The sequence below is a fragment of the Callithrix jacchus genome, chromosome 6, assembly GCF_049354715.1.
Source record: "Callithrix jacchus isolate 240 chromosome 6, calJac240_pri, whole genome shotgun sequence".
In the NCBI taxonomy this organism is placed as follows: Eukaryota; Metazoa; Chordata; class Mammalia; order Primates; family Cebidae; genus Callithrix; species Callithrix jacchus.
The window spans coordinates 157,960,690-157,974,668 of record NC_133507.1 but is presented as its reverse complement, the minus strand read 5'-3'; positions in this window follow the sequence as shown (position 1 = coordinate 157,974,668).

Genomic DNA, 13,979 nt, shown 5'->3' with positions numbered 1-13,979 from the left:
ATGTGTGTGTTTATGTATGTGTTCACTTTTCTGTATTTCCCTAATTTTCTACCCTAAGCAAATATGGCATTGGTGACCAAGAGAGGACATCTGTCTCATTCTGCTTTATGCAGCCCAGACAGAATGTGAAAGGATGGAGAGGTACCTCTTCCCAGCCTTTGAAGCCTACCTTAGACATTGAAGGGTTAAAAACTCTGGCGTGAGGACTCCTGCCTGGACATCAGGCTGTGGAAGATGCAGCCAAGTCAGGACCGTTGCCACCCTGGCCACCAGCGGATTTCAGTCTGGACTGCCCAGTGCAGGTGAGGACATTGGCTCACAGCCTGGCTCCCCAGGGCTGCGCTTCAGGGAAGGGTGGGCCCACCTGTGGGGAGCTCTGAACGGCTCTGTCCACGGCTACCTGCAGAGAGGTGTGGGAGAGCTGCTGCCCTCTGCCAGGAGCACGCGAAGCCCGGGCTTCAGGACGAACTGATGACCTTCGTCATTATGCATGAGCCTTCCACTCACATCTTATTTAATTTCCAAAATATGCCTTGCCAGCTGCCACTGTTATTGTCCCCAGTTTTTACTGATGAGAAAACTAAAGCTTAAAAAGACTCAGTAACTGACCAGAGTCTCACAGCCAGGAGTTGAATCTAGGTTCGATCTACTCCAAAGTCCTCACCCTTCAGGCAGGAGATGATAGTCCTCTCTTCTCAACCTGATTCTCTCCATGAGTTTCTCTGCTGGGTCCTTCTGCACTTCCACATCCAGTGCCTCCTGGATTTTCTTAATTGGATTTGTCCTCCTGTGGGCTCCACTTTCGCCTCATGGGAACTTTATTAATTCAACAATTATGTGTCACAAGCCTGCTTTCCAAATGACACTGTTATAGGTTGGCCTTCGAGAAGCTGTGTGACAGCGCCCCAGTCCTTGATCTGACCGAGCCTAATCCATGGAAATGGGAGTCCTTGAGCAGCAGGTGATGAATGAAGAAGGATGGCCAGGTCTTGACGTCATGGCTCAGCCGTGACCCCTACGCGAACTCATCTGAGCCTGGCAGCCAATGGGTCAGATGCAGGTTCAGGCTTTATTAACCACACTGGCCATTCTCTGTCCCAGGCAGACAGCTTCACTCTAGAGGACCCGCAGCATCCCAGCTGGTGGGGACAGGGAGGCCTGTGCAGAAGGGAAACTTCACTGAGAGGGAGATCGTCCCACGGGTCAGCAGCAGAACAGGAGCCAGTGCAGGAGGAGGCTGTGGAACAGGAGCAAGAGGGACCCTAGTGGAGCACATGGAGGGAGGAAAATGAGCAAGTCCCAGAACTCCAAGCAGAGCCTGTCCCAGATACTCGCTCACTTGGACCTCTGGTCTGAGAACTCCTAAGTTGTGAAACAGCAACAGTGGAGGTGAAAGGAGCCTGGACGTAGGTCCCGTTCCATCTGGAAGCTTCTTCCACAGACAGTAGCTCCAGCCGGCCATTAGATTCTCCCCTCTGCAGACCACACTGCAGGTATTGGCAGGCAGGAAAGGCTCCCTTAATAAGTGCGAGGGGCTAGGCCAGTCCAGCCCGAAGGCTGTGGAATAGGATGTAGGCTCTAAGAAACCGCCCAGCCAATGCACCCAGGTCTGTCTTCAGAAACTCACCATCCATGGGGGGAGTCCTAACTTTATTCCACAGTGATGTTTGAAAGCCGTTTCTTTTTGATTCTTGTAAGTTGAGTCTCCCCCTGGGCTGACTGCTCAGTTGGGGTTCATGTGCCTGCATCCTGCCCCAGGGACCTTCCAAAAGGCTGGGCAGAGAATGCAGAATGTCTGGGAAGCAGCTTGGGCTCATGTCAGCCAGAACCAGGCTGGAATCCTGCCTCAGCCCTAGGACCTCAGTCACGGTCTTTGTTACCTTCATGATACAGTTCTCATCTGTAAAATGGAATGATCACATCTGGAAGCCAGGGCTGGGGCTGGGTGAGGTGAGAGAGGTGCCTTGAGTAAAAAATTTAAGGAGCTGCTCTCACGTTCTGCAAGGGCAGAGAGTAAGCGCCTCCTCGAATTGCATGCCTCTAAATTAGGCACCTCTCTTGCCTCACCCTCGTTCTGGCTCTGCCTGTGTCCACACAGGTACCTGAAGCCCAACCACCTGCCTCCTCTCACCTTTGTGCCCAGAAAGCTGATCCCAAAAGTGCCCCCTGGTGTTGGAGGTAATTGCTTAAGGCACCACTTTGCAAATGGAGGGTCTCCAACCACAAATGCAAATGGACGCCAGTTCAGCGTAGATGTCCATGACCAACATTTAAAAATTGAAATGGACGAGCCTGGCCTGGAGTGGAATTAAAGAATCAAAGAACAGATCAGACTGTATCTTGTGTGATTTTTGTAAGATGTTTGTTTTCACTGTGTGTGTGTGTGTGTGTGTACAGTGTGTGGGTGTCCCTGCACACACACTGAGCTGTAAACTGTATCCCTTACCTGAGTGCGCATCCAGGCTGAGGATGCACCTGCTCCTCCCCACCGGCTGGTCTCTACCTGACCTGTCCCTGTCTCACCTCAACCTGCTTCTAAGCACACAGATGGCTGTCATTCCCAAGGGCAGACGCTCCCTCGGGCAGTAGGTGCACAGGGTTTTATGGATGCTTTACAGATGCTCATGCCCTTAGCAGCCAGCTTCCAGGGATGACAATGACCTACCAGGCCTCACCAGTCATAGAGTGGGAGGGCCAGACCTACAGACAAAGCTCACAGTTCCCAAGCAGTCTGGACCCTGGCCTATGGTGGCCCAGGCCCTGAGTGAGGCTCATGGGGACAAGGGGAGGATTCTTCGCCTCCCCCATCCACTGTCCCTGAGAAACACCTGGAGCTAACTCAGAAGAACCAGCTGCTTCACTTTGCACCGAAATGATGGTTGAAGCCTTTGCAACAGAGGAAGGAAATGCCGAAACCTATGAGACATACCACTGGTCCTGAGATAAGACATAGACTCACCTTGGTCGACAATGAAAGCCTGTATGTGAAGACACCAAGAGGCTGAAGACAGCCGGGAAAGGGAGTGGAGTTTCTTGACAACCTCACATGCGAGGCCTTTTCTATGCCATTTCAAGAGCCCTACAATACGACTGTATTTCTATCCACAACTAATGAACTTGAAATTGCCCCAAGTGTGTACGAGTTGGGAACAGGAGTCACACAGACACACACACAATGCATTCCATCACTTATTCCACAAATAAAGATCAAGCAAACAGCTACTACACGCTCAGCAGGATGCCAAATAGTTCAGAAGTGCTCTCAAGAAGTTCCGTCTAGTGTGGGAAGATGGACATACCACAGGTAAGCACATTCAAGTTATCAGTGTTCTCCTGACTCAAAACAGAGAATGCACTGGGTGGCTGGTGAATTCTGCCAGGAGCAGGTGGTTAGGGCAGGGAGGGAGGGTGAGAGTAGGATTCCTTTCTCCGTCTGGGTGAGACCTGTTCTGACCAGGAGATGATTTTTTGAGGACGTGGACCTTGGAAAAGGTCCTGATTGGAGCTTACATTAGCAAGGTCACTGGAGAACAAATAACCAGCCACCAAGCTATGCCACGTGGGCAGAATCCCAGGGGAAGATGGCAGGCAGGAGAAGACAGGAGGCAGCTGTCAAGAGCGCAGGGAAGGACCTGTAGTTATAGACACAAGCACATCTCTGCTCTCCATCCCCAAGTCTACAGATGGAGGCAGCATTTTCTTTAAATCCCACTCAGAGGACAACCAGTCTCAAGTGTTCTCAAGAGCTAAGGGTTCACTGAGGACTGAAAAAGAATAGAGTACCCGAGGTCACTATGCAAGCAAAGTGCACTACACAGATGCCATTTGGGCAGTTTTCAGGATTGATGAGGTCACCCTTTGGAAAAGGTCCACTCACTGCTCTTTCCAATAGACACACCTGCATGGGTCTCCTGTAACCACCAGGAGGTAAACGCAAGCCACTTCCTCAGACAGTTAAAGGGAGGGAGAGCCAGGAGAGGACCCGAGAGGAGGTTGGGCGGGAAATACGGGAGAGGTCACGGTCACTTTCAAAAAGCTGGTGCAGGCTCCAAGGAACCAGAGCTTTCTCTGCTGCATACTGCTGCACGGTGACAGAGGCAGTCTGATTTTTATGCTGAAGTCTTAGCACAGAAAAGAGACAGGACCGCAGGCACTCATTAGAAAGTTTATATTCTTAGTGGGGGGGGTCTGTGTGTTTGTGTGTGTGTAAACTTATTTTAGCGGTTAGAGATATCAACATCTTGCATATTCCATTTGCCTTTTTTCCAACTTAGAAAAGGCTTTCCTTTGGGTTGCGGAAGCCTAGGACATAATGTGATGGAAGAAACTCAAACCCAGAAAGACTTTATGGGATATTGAATTGGCTTTTCTTGGGAAATGGTTTCTTCCAAGATGGCTTTCATTATGAGAATGCCTTTTACAAGGCCATTTCCGAATACGGCGTATGACATTGGATTGGGCGCTCCTTTAGAAAGGTCAGGTTTGCTTTAACAATGGCCCACATCATTACTATGCATAATAGGAGAATGCTGGCTGCCTGACAGACCTAAAGCAGAATGTATTTTTTCAACCATTTGACCAAGACCTTCTAGGGATGGCAACGCAGCAGTGTACATAAACACGCGGACATGGTAGTGATTATAGGGTGTGAACAGGGCAGGAAGGTTAGCTCTGTTTCATTTTGACACCTGAAGGTGTCCAGTGAAATGTCAGTTAAAAATGCCCATATAAAACCATGCTCCTTTCGGCTTCCAGTCCCCACGATACATGTTTGATATTAGCCAAAAGGCCAGCAAGTGGTGGGAAAAAACAGGTAACTGCAATCATATTCCACTGCCCATCGTCCACAGATGGATGTCCTGACAGAAACACCACGGGAAAATTCGGCCCACTCATGGAGTCCTCAGTAAAGGGTCTTGTTACTGGAATACTGAAACACACCCAAAGAACAACCAAACCCTTTGTTATCAAGCAAAGGAACAAAGAACTCGCCCTTGTCATCTGAGTCCCTCAGTCTGGCCACACATATCTAGATGGTTGTGTCTTCCTGGCACCCGAGTCTCTGCCTGAATATACCCTGGGCTTGAAGCATCATCTTAATCTTCTACTGTTGACCACTCTAAGGCCTCAATGCATCAGCCCAGGGCTCTGAGGACCCCGGGGATGGGATGTCCTGGGTCCCGGTGCTCGCACAGCCACTCTGTCCTTGCATGCTGCTGCCTCCCCTGTATTCACTCCTGGCCCTCAGGCTCTGGCACGCCCCTCACTGCAGTACAGCCAAGTCCCCACACCTTTCTAAGCTCCTCTGGGACTCCCACTCCAACCCCAAGCCACCGTGAGTTACATTCCATTAACCAGAGCGTCTGCTGGCCTGAAACAGGCACCTAACCCCAGCCCTGTTGCTTAGGCAGAAGCCCTTCTCTCAGGGCCCCTTTTGTAAATTCTATGGGCCTGGCCTGCTTGCTGGGCAGCGCCCGCCTTGTAATAGGCCAGGAGACCCCCTGACAAAACCCCCGACAGTCCCATCACCAGCACAAAATCCTGATTGGACTATCACAGTCACATCTTTTTCTACTGCCCCAGACCACATCACACACTGCCCGCCCTCCAGGAGTTACCCTAAGGACAGATACTCAAATTCGCCCTAGATCAACGGCCCCTCTCACCTCGTCTTTGATACTCCTGGAGCGCTCCCAAGCCCAGCCCTGGGCCATCCCAGAGTTTCCAGTTTACCATCATGACCCCTGGGTTCTGTTTTCCTGTAAAGAACAACAGTTCAGGTCCTGAGCTGAAGGGAACCCCCATTACCAGAGAGATGAGGAGTGGCACGGTCCATTCAAAGAGTCAGTCTCTGTGCGTGAGCCACCCTGAAACTGAGAGGAGGGTCAGGAGGCCGCATTGTCAGATGACTGGGGAAAGCCACAGCCGTATCATGGTACTGAGCAAAACCCAGGGACTTTAGAATCAGATGCTCCTAAATGTAGTTCTTGGCTCTATCACTTACCAGTCACGTTACCTTAGGCAAGATGTCTAGCTCCATGCCTCAGTTTCCTCACCTGCAAAATGGGAAAGTGCTAGCCCTTGAGGGACTGTTGTGAAATTAAAGAGTGCTCACTGAATGTTACTCGTCTTCCCTTTAATCCCCATTCCAGAACCTAGTCCTCCACCATCTCTCCCTGACCTGCCCAGACACCACTGCCACCCCAGGTCTACACAAGGCTTCCTATTCATCTAGAAGGGCATGTCTATTATAGGAAGTCTTGCAAGCAGCCGGCTTCAGATTCAGCCTGGGTTTAAATTGCGGCTTTAGGCTAGGCACAGTGGCTCAAACCTGTAATCCCAGCACTTTGGGATGCCAAGGCGAGGGGATGACTTGAGGCCAGGAGTTCAAGACTAGCCTGGCCAACGTGGCAAAACCCTGTCTCCACTAAAAATATAAAAAATTACCCAGGCACAGTGACACATGCCTGTAACCCCAGCTATTTGGGAAACTGAGGCAGGAGAATTGCTTGAACCTGGGAGGCAGAGTTTGCAGTGAGCTGACATTGGGCCAATGCACTCCAGCCAGGCAACAAAGCGAGACTCTTGTCTAAAAAAATGCTGCTTTATTATTTGCAAACCATCTAGTCTTAGTCAAGTTGATTCATCTCCCTGCCTGTTCCCTCCATCAGAAAATTAAAACAGGACAAGTCACACTTACCACAAATGATTACTTTGAGAAGTGAACAAGCTTCTTTTGGGAAAGCACCCATGACCAGGCAAATGCCAGCTGCAGCTTGTGCCTTCAGTGACTTCTCTTGTGGCACCAGGGCTCAGGAGGGGATGAGCTTCACAACTGCTTTTGCCCTGCCCTCTCTGACATGCCCGAGATCTGCAGGAGAGGCCAGAGACCTTGGTTAGGGACAGGGTCCTGCTCTGCCCCTAACCAAGGGCTGTGTGGGAATCTGCTTCTCTCCACTCCAAGTTGAGGAGGTTAACAGAGTCCCCCCAGGGTCACTTCCAACACTCTATTTACATCCTTCCATCTCCTCACCAGCTCTCCGGAAAGAGACACGGCAGTGAGAGGATGAAGCCATCCCTTGGGCTGGTTCCCGTCCCTTTCTTCTCTGTTCCCCATGACACTTGCCCTAGGTCTTTCTGCCCTAACCTGTTCTTAACAGCCTCTGCCACTTAAAACTCTCTTCCTTATCTTATACATAAAGTTAAAATAATAACAACAATGGCATTAACAATCGCAAGGCTTAGAGGACTGAGGATGGAGACGTGGGCACCCTCCTAGACCTTGAACCTGCAGTGACTCACCCATTTCTTCCTTCTTAAGATTTAACCCACACTAAACTTGGGCCAGAGCAGAAGCAGCTCATTAAGTATGCTCTCCCCCTTCCGTACACACACACCACACAGCAACACAGGGAATATGTTTGCAACAGATATCCCTGGAGATTTTCTTCAAAGTATTCCATGAAGAACCCAGATCCGCTGTTACGGTTTCCGTGTGTTTGCTTGTGTGTGTACAGAACAACTCAAAGCCAGTTGAAGGGAAATGATTGGCCCTTCTACCTTCCCAGGCAGGTAGCTGGGACGCATGAGTCTCTCAGGGACTTGGAAAGAGAAGTTCACCTGCATATGTAGCCTTAGCAAATGCAATTCGACTGTGCGAATATTTGCTCAGACTGTCCGTGCTTCTAGAAGTATCCCTAAGGGTGCTTGTTGGAGAGGCCAGCTCAGCGGCTGAGGTGGTCTCACTCTGGGTCTCACTCTGGGTTCCTTTCCTGAGCAAGCACTTCACAGTTGCCGGACACTTTGAATTGTGTAAACCATAAAATTAACAGCCCAAAGATCAGAGGCTAAATTAGACATTGTGAAGCAAGTCATAGTCCACAGGCCTCATTTCTGGCACGGTGAAGGAGTTCCTCTAACTGCACACAGAAAGGAAGACCTGGCAGGAGGCACAAGCTGCCCGCCGAAACTTTGGAAAAGAGTATTACAGGTATCAACTCTTCAAAACGCAAATCTTTAAATGATCTAAAACTAGAATTAGGTATATTTCTGAGGACTTGAAAATCTTTTAAATAGAAAATCACGCTCATTTTTAATGATAAAATACTCAAGTGGAAGTTAAAAAGTTATAATAATACAGCACATGAAACAATACATGTTTTGACATTCAAAATGGCCAGATTTGGAGAAAGCATACGGTATGTTCACATCTGACAACTTTCAGTAGCACTCTAGGAAATTTTATGACTGGAAAACACAGCACGTTAATAAGCAAATGCATTATTAAACTAAGCATGGCTTCAGGTGCTTACTCTAAGGAAAAAGCACCCGGCACTAAAGTGAGAAATTATTTCTCACTAAATAAAACCTTCGACAGGCTTTGGAAATCTTTCCCCCGTCCTGAGGACCTCCATTCATGCCCCCAGCAATCCATTCCTGACGCCAGTACACGCCACGTCTTGCGTAATACGCGCTGCGGGTGGGAAGATGGATGGGCTGGGGTCTGCTTGGAGCCGGGCTGTTGCCAGGCTCTCCTCATGGCAGGAACGTCACTCACATGCCAGGAGAATCCAGTTTGCAGGAAGGAGCCAACCTAATGGGGTCCGGGCCGTTGATTGATTCATCCACCAGCATAAACTATGCCATTCAGTGAGTGTGGTAGTGCAAGGACACACAGCCCCTTGGGATCTTAGTGCTCTAACAGGCAAATAATGCAGATTTAAAATAAATAAAACAAGTGCAAATAAGAAGGTCAAGATAAAGTAGAATAACGAGCACTTATGGAGCCCATGCTCTGTGCCTGCCCAGGGCCGAGTGCTTTACAAGCATTAGTCCATGATAACTCCCTCCCCACAAACCCTGGGAGGTGAGAGGTTCTCTTCCGTGTTCTTTCTGGCTGCTATTGAGAAGCTGCAGGAGAGTCCAAGGCCCATTTCTAGCAACTTTACAAGCTTCAATTTTTTTCTCAATAGCCCCCATTCCCTGACTTCCTTTACTTGCATAGCACGTTTTTGTTTGTTGGGTGGTCTTTTGTAAGGTGCTTAAACCGCTTTGGAACATATGATAACCTTATAAGAACTTATTTACTAAATTTAATGTATCTGAACTTAAACTATTTATCATTTCCCCTAAACCTCCTGCTTTTCCGGAGTAGGCTGTTCTGGTCCCAGAGCTCAAACACTGTTGTCTTCTTTGCTAAGTCTCTTGTACCTTCCAAGATTTGTCTCTGACTCCGCCTGATGAAGTACTGTCCATTCCTCCAGCAGCACCTTCCTGGCTCATTCCTTCATTTCCAGTCCCGCTACTGTCATTCAGGGTAGTACAGAGGATATTACTAACCTGGGATATGGAAAGACTCTTCCCATTGGTCCTCTCCTCTTCAGTTTGTCTCTAAACCACTTTACATACTTAGAATTAGTGTGTGCCATCATTAGCTTCCAAAGACAGAGTCCTCATCACATCATGCCTTTCAAACCTTGTGCGGCCGTTGGTGCATGTCCCATTCATTAATCCATTTATCCATCCACTTACCCAACCATCCATCCACCCACACACTCATCCACCCATCCACCCATTCATTATCCATCATCCATCCATCCACCCACACATTTACCCATCCATCCATTCACCCATTCATTAACCATCCATCCACCCACCCACACACTCATCCACCCATCCATCCATTCACCCATTCATTTTCCATCCATCCATTCACCCATTCATTTTCCATTCATCCATCCACCCACCCACACATTCATCCACCAATCCACCCATTCATTATCCATCCATCCATCCACCCACCCAGACATTCATTCACCCATTGATCCATTCATTATCCATCCATCCACCCACCCACACATTCATCTACCCATCCACCCATTCATTATCCATCCATCCACCCACCCACACACTCATCCACCCATCTACCCATTCATTATCCATCCATCCATCCACCCACCCATTCATTCACCCATTAATCCATTCATTATCCATCCATCCACCCATTCATTATCCATCCATCCACCCACCCACACACTCATCCACCCATCTACCCATTCATTATCCATCCATCCATCCACCCACCCAGACATTCATTCACCCATTGATCCATTCATTATCCATCCATCCATCCACTCACACACATTTATCCACCCATCTACCCATTCATTATCCATCCACCTACCCACACATTTATCTACCCATCCACCCATTCATTATCCATCCATCCACCCACTCACACATTCATCCACCCATTCATTATCCATCCATCCACCCACTCACACATTCATCCACCCATCCACCCATTCATTATCCATCCATTCACCCACTCACACATTCATCCACCCATTCATTATCCATCCATCCACCCACCCACACATTCATCCACCCATCCACCCATTCATTATCCATCCATCTTTCCACCCACCCACACGTTCATCCACCCATGCACTCATTCATTATCCATCCATCCATCCACCCACACATTCACCCTCTCATCCACCCATTCATTATCCATCCATCCACCTACCCACACATTCCTCCACCCATCCACCCATTCATTATCCATCCACCCACCCACCCACACATTCATCTATCATCCTTCTAGTGCCCCACCTACACACCCATCCTCTCACCCAACTAGCTATGCAAAAGCATGATGAAGCCCTTTCTCGGTGCCTGCCCAGTGCTGAATGACTTATATACATTAACTCGTTCTATGCCCACTTTCAAACCCTGTGAAGACATTTCTCCCCTCCGGAAGAAATGGACAGTGATGAATAACTTTATCAAGGAGGTTAGAAAAATAAAGCCCAGAAAGTACAAGTGATTCAGCAAAGGGTTTGAATGGAGCTGCCATTCAATGGGGAACTGGAGCTGCCATTAAGCAAATTAGGATAATCCAGAAGAGATGCAGATTTGGGGAAAATGATAATGGGTGTAAGTGGAGGCTTGTTGAACTCAGTCAATGAGGCCTTGTAAAGGTATGTCTAGACTTTAGGGAAAGGCTGGAGTTTAGATTTGGGAGCAACTGACATGGTAAAAAGAAGTTAACATCACAATGTCAATGAGACTATCGAAAGAGGGTATGAAAAAAAGGAATAAAAGTCATTCTCTCTTGTGATGAGAGCTGACTCATCAGAGAGGATAACCATTCCCCACAAGGGAGACTGCAGAGGAAGAGAGAACAAGCAGGTGTGGGCCATGACTCCAGGAAACCTCCATGATGACAGCCGCAGCCAAGGAGAGCTGTCATCTGTCTGTCTCCCCGAGAAGGGATTTCCAGCTTTGCTTGTTCTCCATGTCAACTGCTCCCAAGCAGGAACTCAATGACTGTGTGATGGATGAATGCACGCACAAATTCAAGGGGCTACGAGTAGCTAGCTACCCTCCAGCTTTGGGCAGGCGGCTCCAACTCCACGACTTTTTTTTTTTTTTTGCCTTTAAAATGCAAAGAATCCCACAGGATATAAGAAACTGGTACATTGCAGATAAGAAGCTGATTCAGTGAGGGTGTCAGTGTCTATTGGTCACCTTTCCTTCCTGGGTCACACTTTCCTCTTCTGTAAACAGGTCCTATGGGACTCTTTTGAGTTCTCTTCCCGATGGCATTTCAGGACTCTAAATGCACAAAGGAATGCAGAATTGGTGGGGTGCCTGGGCAGTGGGAGGGGACAGAGACCAGGAGGGCAGGAGCTGAACCCCTTTTCCATGAATGCAGTCACGGCGGCAGGATTCTTGTGTCATCCCCTGGGCTCAAAAACCAAGATAAGAGAAAGCATTCTGCCTTTCCAATCACTGTCATGACTGACAGGTTCTGCAAAGCTCCCTCTGCCCAAATGGAATGCAGACTGTAGGCTCAAGGCATTCCCCAGCACCACCCTTCAAAACCGACAAGGCTTTCCCCTGAGAATTGAGTCCCACTGGGCAATGTTTCAGCCCTGAAGCCCCTTTTCCTCTGAGAGACGCTGGAGAAAGGAATGTTGATGAGGCAAGCATGCAGTGTGGTCAGCTGAAATCTGCAAGTTTATTTTATGCAATCTGAAGCTAAAAATGTAGGATTGAGATTCCCTATGTCCTAACGTGGTATTTATCCTATTATACAGCTCTGGCAGTAATCCTGTAGGGTATATCTTATAACCATTTACAGATGAGTGGATTGAAAATGTGAAGGAAAACATAAGGTCTGTTGTTTCCAGCCACGCAGCCAATCAAGGGGCAGAACACTCCCCTAAAATGTGAACTACAAGAGACAAGCACATGATACCCTGAGAGTTAGACTATAATGCTTACACATGAGGGTCAGGCCTGAGGTGTGTGCAAACCTCACTTTCCAGAGAGGCAGGGCTCCCTTGCCCATACAGCTCTGCCATCCTTCCCTCTAAGGACAGGATACACGGGGCAGATGCAGGTGAATTCCCTGAGGAGCCCAGGACATGGGGCCCCAGGTAAAGTGAGTGGGCAGGGTCCGGGGAGAGGGTATGCCATGCACTGGCATGACAGGGCCAGCATCAACTGCAATTTCACCACGAACATGGATGTGTTGGGCGTCCCTGGCCTAGTGACATGAAAGGCAGCAGAAATGTCACAGGCAAGGGCTTGGGGCTCAGGCTGACCATGGGCCCAACGGCAGTGTCCCAGCCTAGCACTTGGAAGCTGCATGGCCTTGGACTTGGTCTTTATCTAGGTGTCATCTTCCTAACGTATGTTCAATTGGTCACTGTTGCTGGCTTTGAAAATGAAGGAAGGGGCCACACAGCAGGGAACACAAGTGGCTTCTGGAAGCTGGAAAAGGCAAAGAAATGGATTTTCCCCCAGAGTCTCCAGAGGGAGCCAGAAAGCTGCTCTCACAGCCTTCCATCAATATTAGTTTAAAAAAAAAAAAAAAAAAACCTTGCATAATCAATCCCTTCCTAAGCATCTTCTAAATTCTAATTGGCCTCCCCTCCAGGAAGTAAATGCATGGCCAGTGTCCGCAAGCCCTCACTGCAGCCCTGGCAAGCACCCTCTTCATTTTGTGCCATGTCTCAGAGACTGAGGGCATTTTGTTGCCAGTGCTACCCAGAACTCCACTATACCAGGTGCTCTTCCATTTTTTTTAACCAGCTTTTCTTGTTATAGCACAGGTCAGACATTCTAGGATCAGTCTGCAGTTGGAAGCCGCCTCCAAAGTTCTCCACCTGAGCCTGACCTGCTGCACAGGACACCATGGCCAGGACAGCACCTGCCCAGGCTCTTCAGTGGCAGACACGAAACAGCTGCATCCCAGGGTCAAGGGTGTGAGGGCCTATGCTTGCCCCAGGTGGGAGGAAGATGACGAGGCTCAGGCAGTGAGAAAGAGGCCACACTCAAGACAGGGCATGTTCTGCCCTGGGGTTGAGTCAAAAGTGCAGAACCCCAGGGACCAGACATGGAGTCTGTGGTAGAAATGGATCGGCCCAGGGGCTTTTCAAGCAGCCTGCCGCACGTGGGTGAATCCTCCAGCAGGAGCTGCGCAGGATCAGGAGACGGCCAAGGAGGGGCGGTGCCCACAGCCGAGGAGCCACAGGAGGAAAAGCCAGGGGAAACTATTCATTTCCGGTCACTCCTGTAACAGTGAGCTCAGACAAAGTGACTTAAAACCACGCTCATGTATTACCTGGTGGCTCTGGGGTTCAAGCCTGGAATGGGCCTCACTGGGCTACAGCAAAGGTGCAGGCGGGGCTGGCTCCCTCTGGAGACTCTGGGAAAGAATCCATCTCTTTGCCTTTTCCAGCTTCCAGAAGCCACTGTGTTCCCTGGTGTGTGGCCCCTTCCTCCATCTTCAAAGCCGGCGACAGTGGCCAAGTCCTTCTCACCTGCCTCTCCCTGGTTCCTGTTCCATTTTAAGAATGCTGGGGATTACCTCAGGCCCACCCAGATAGTCTGGGGTAGTCTCCCTGTTAAAACTCAGCTGATTGGCACCCTTAGTTCCAGCTGCCTCCTTGGTTCCCTCTGTCGGG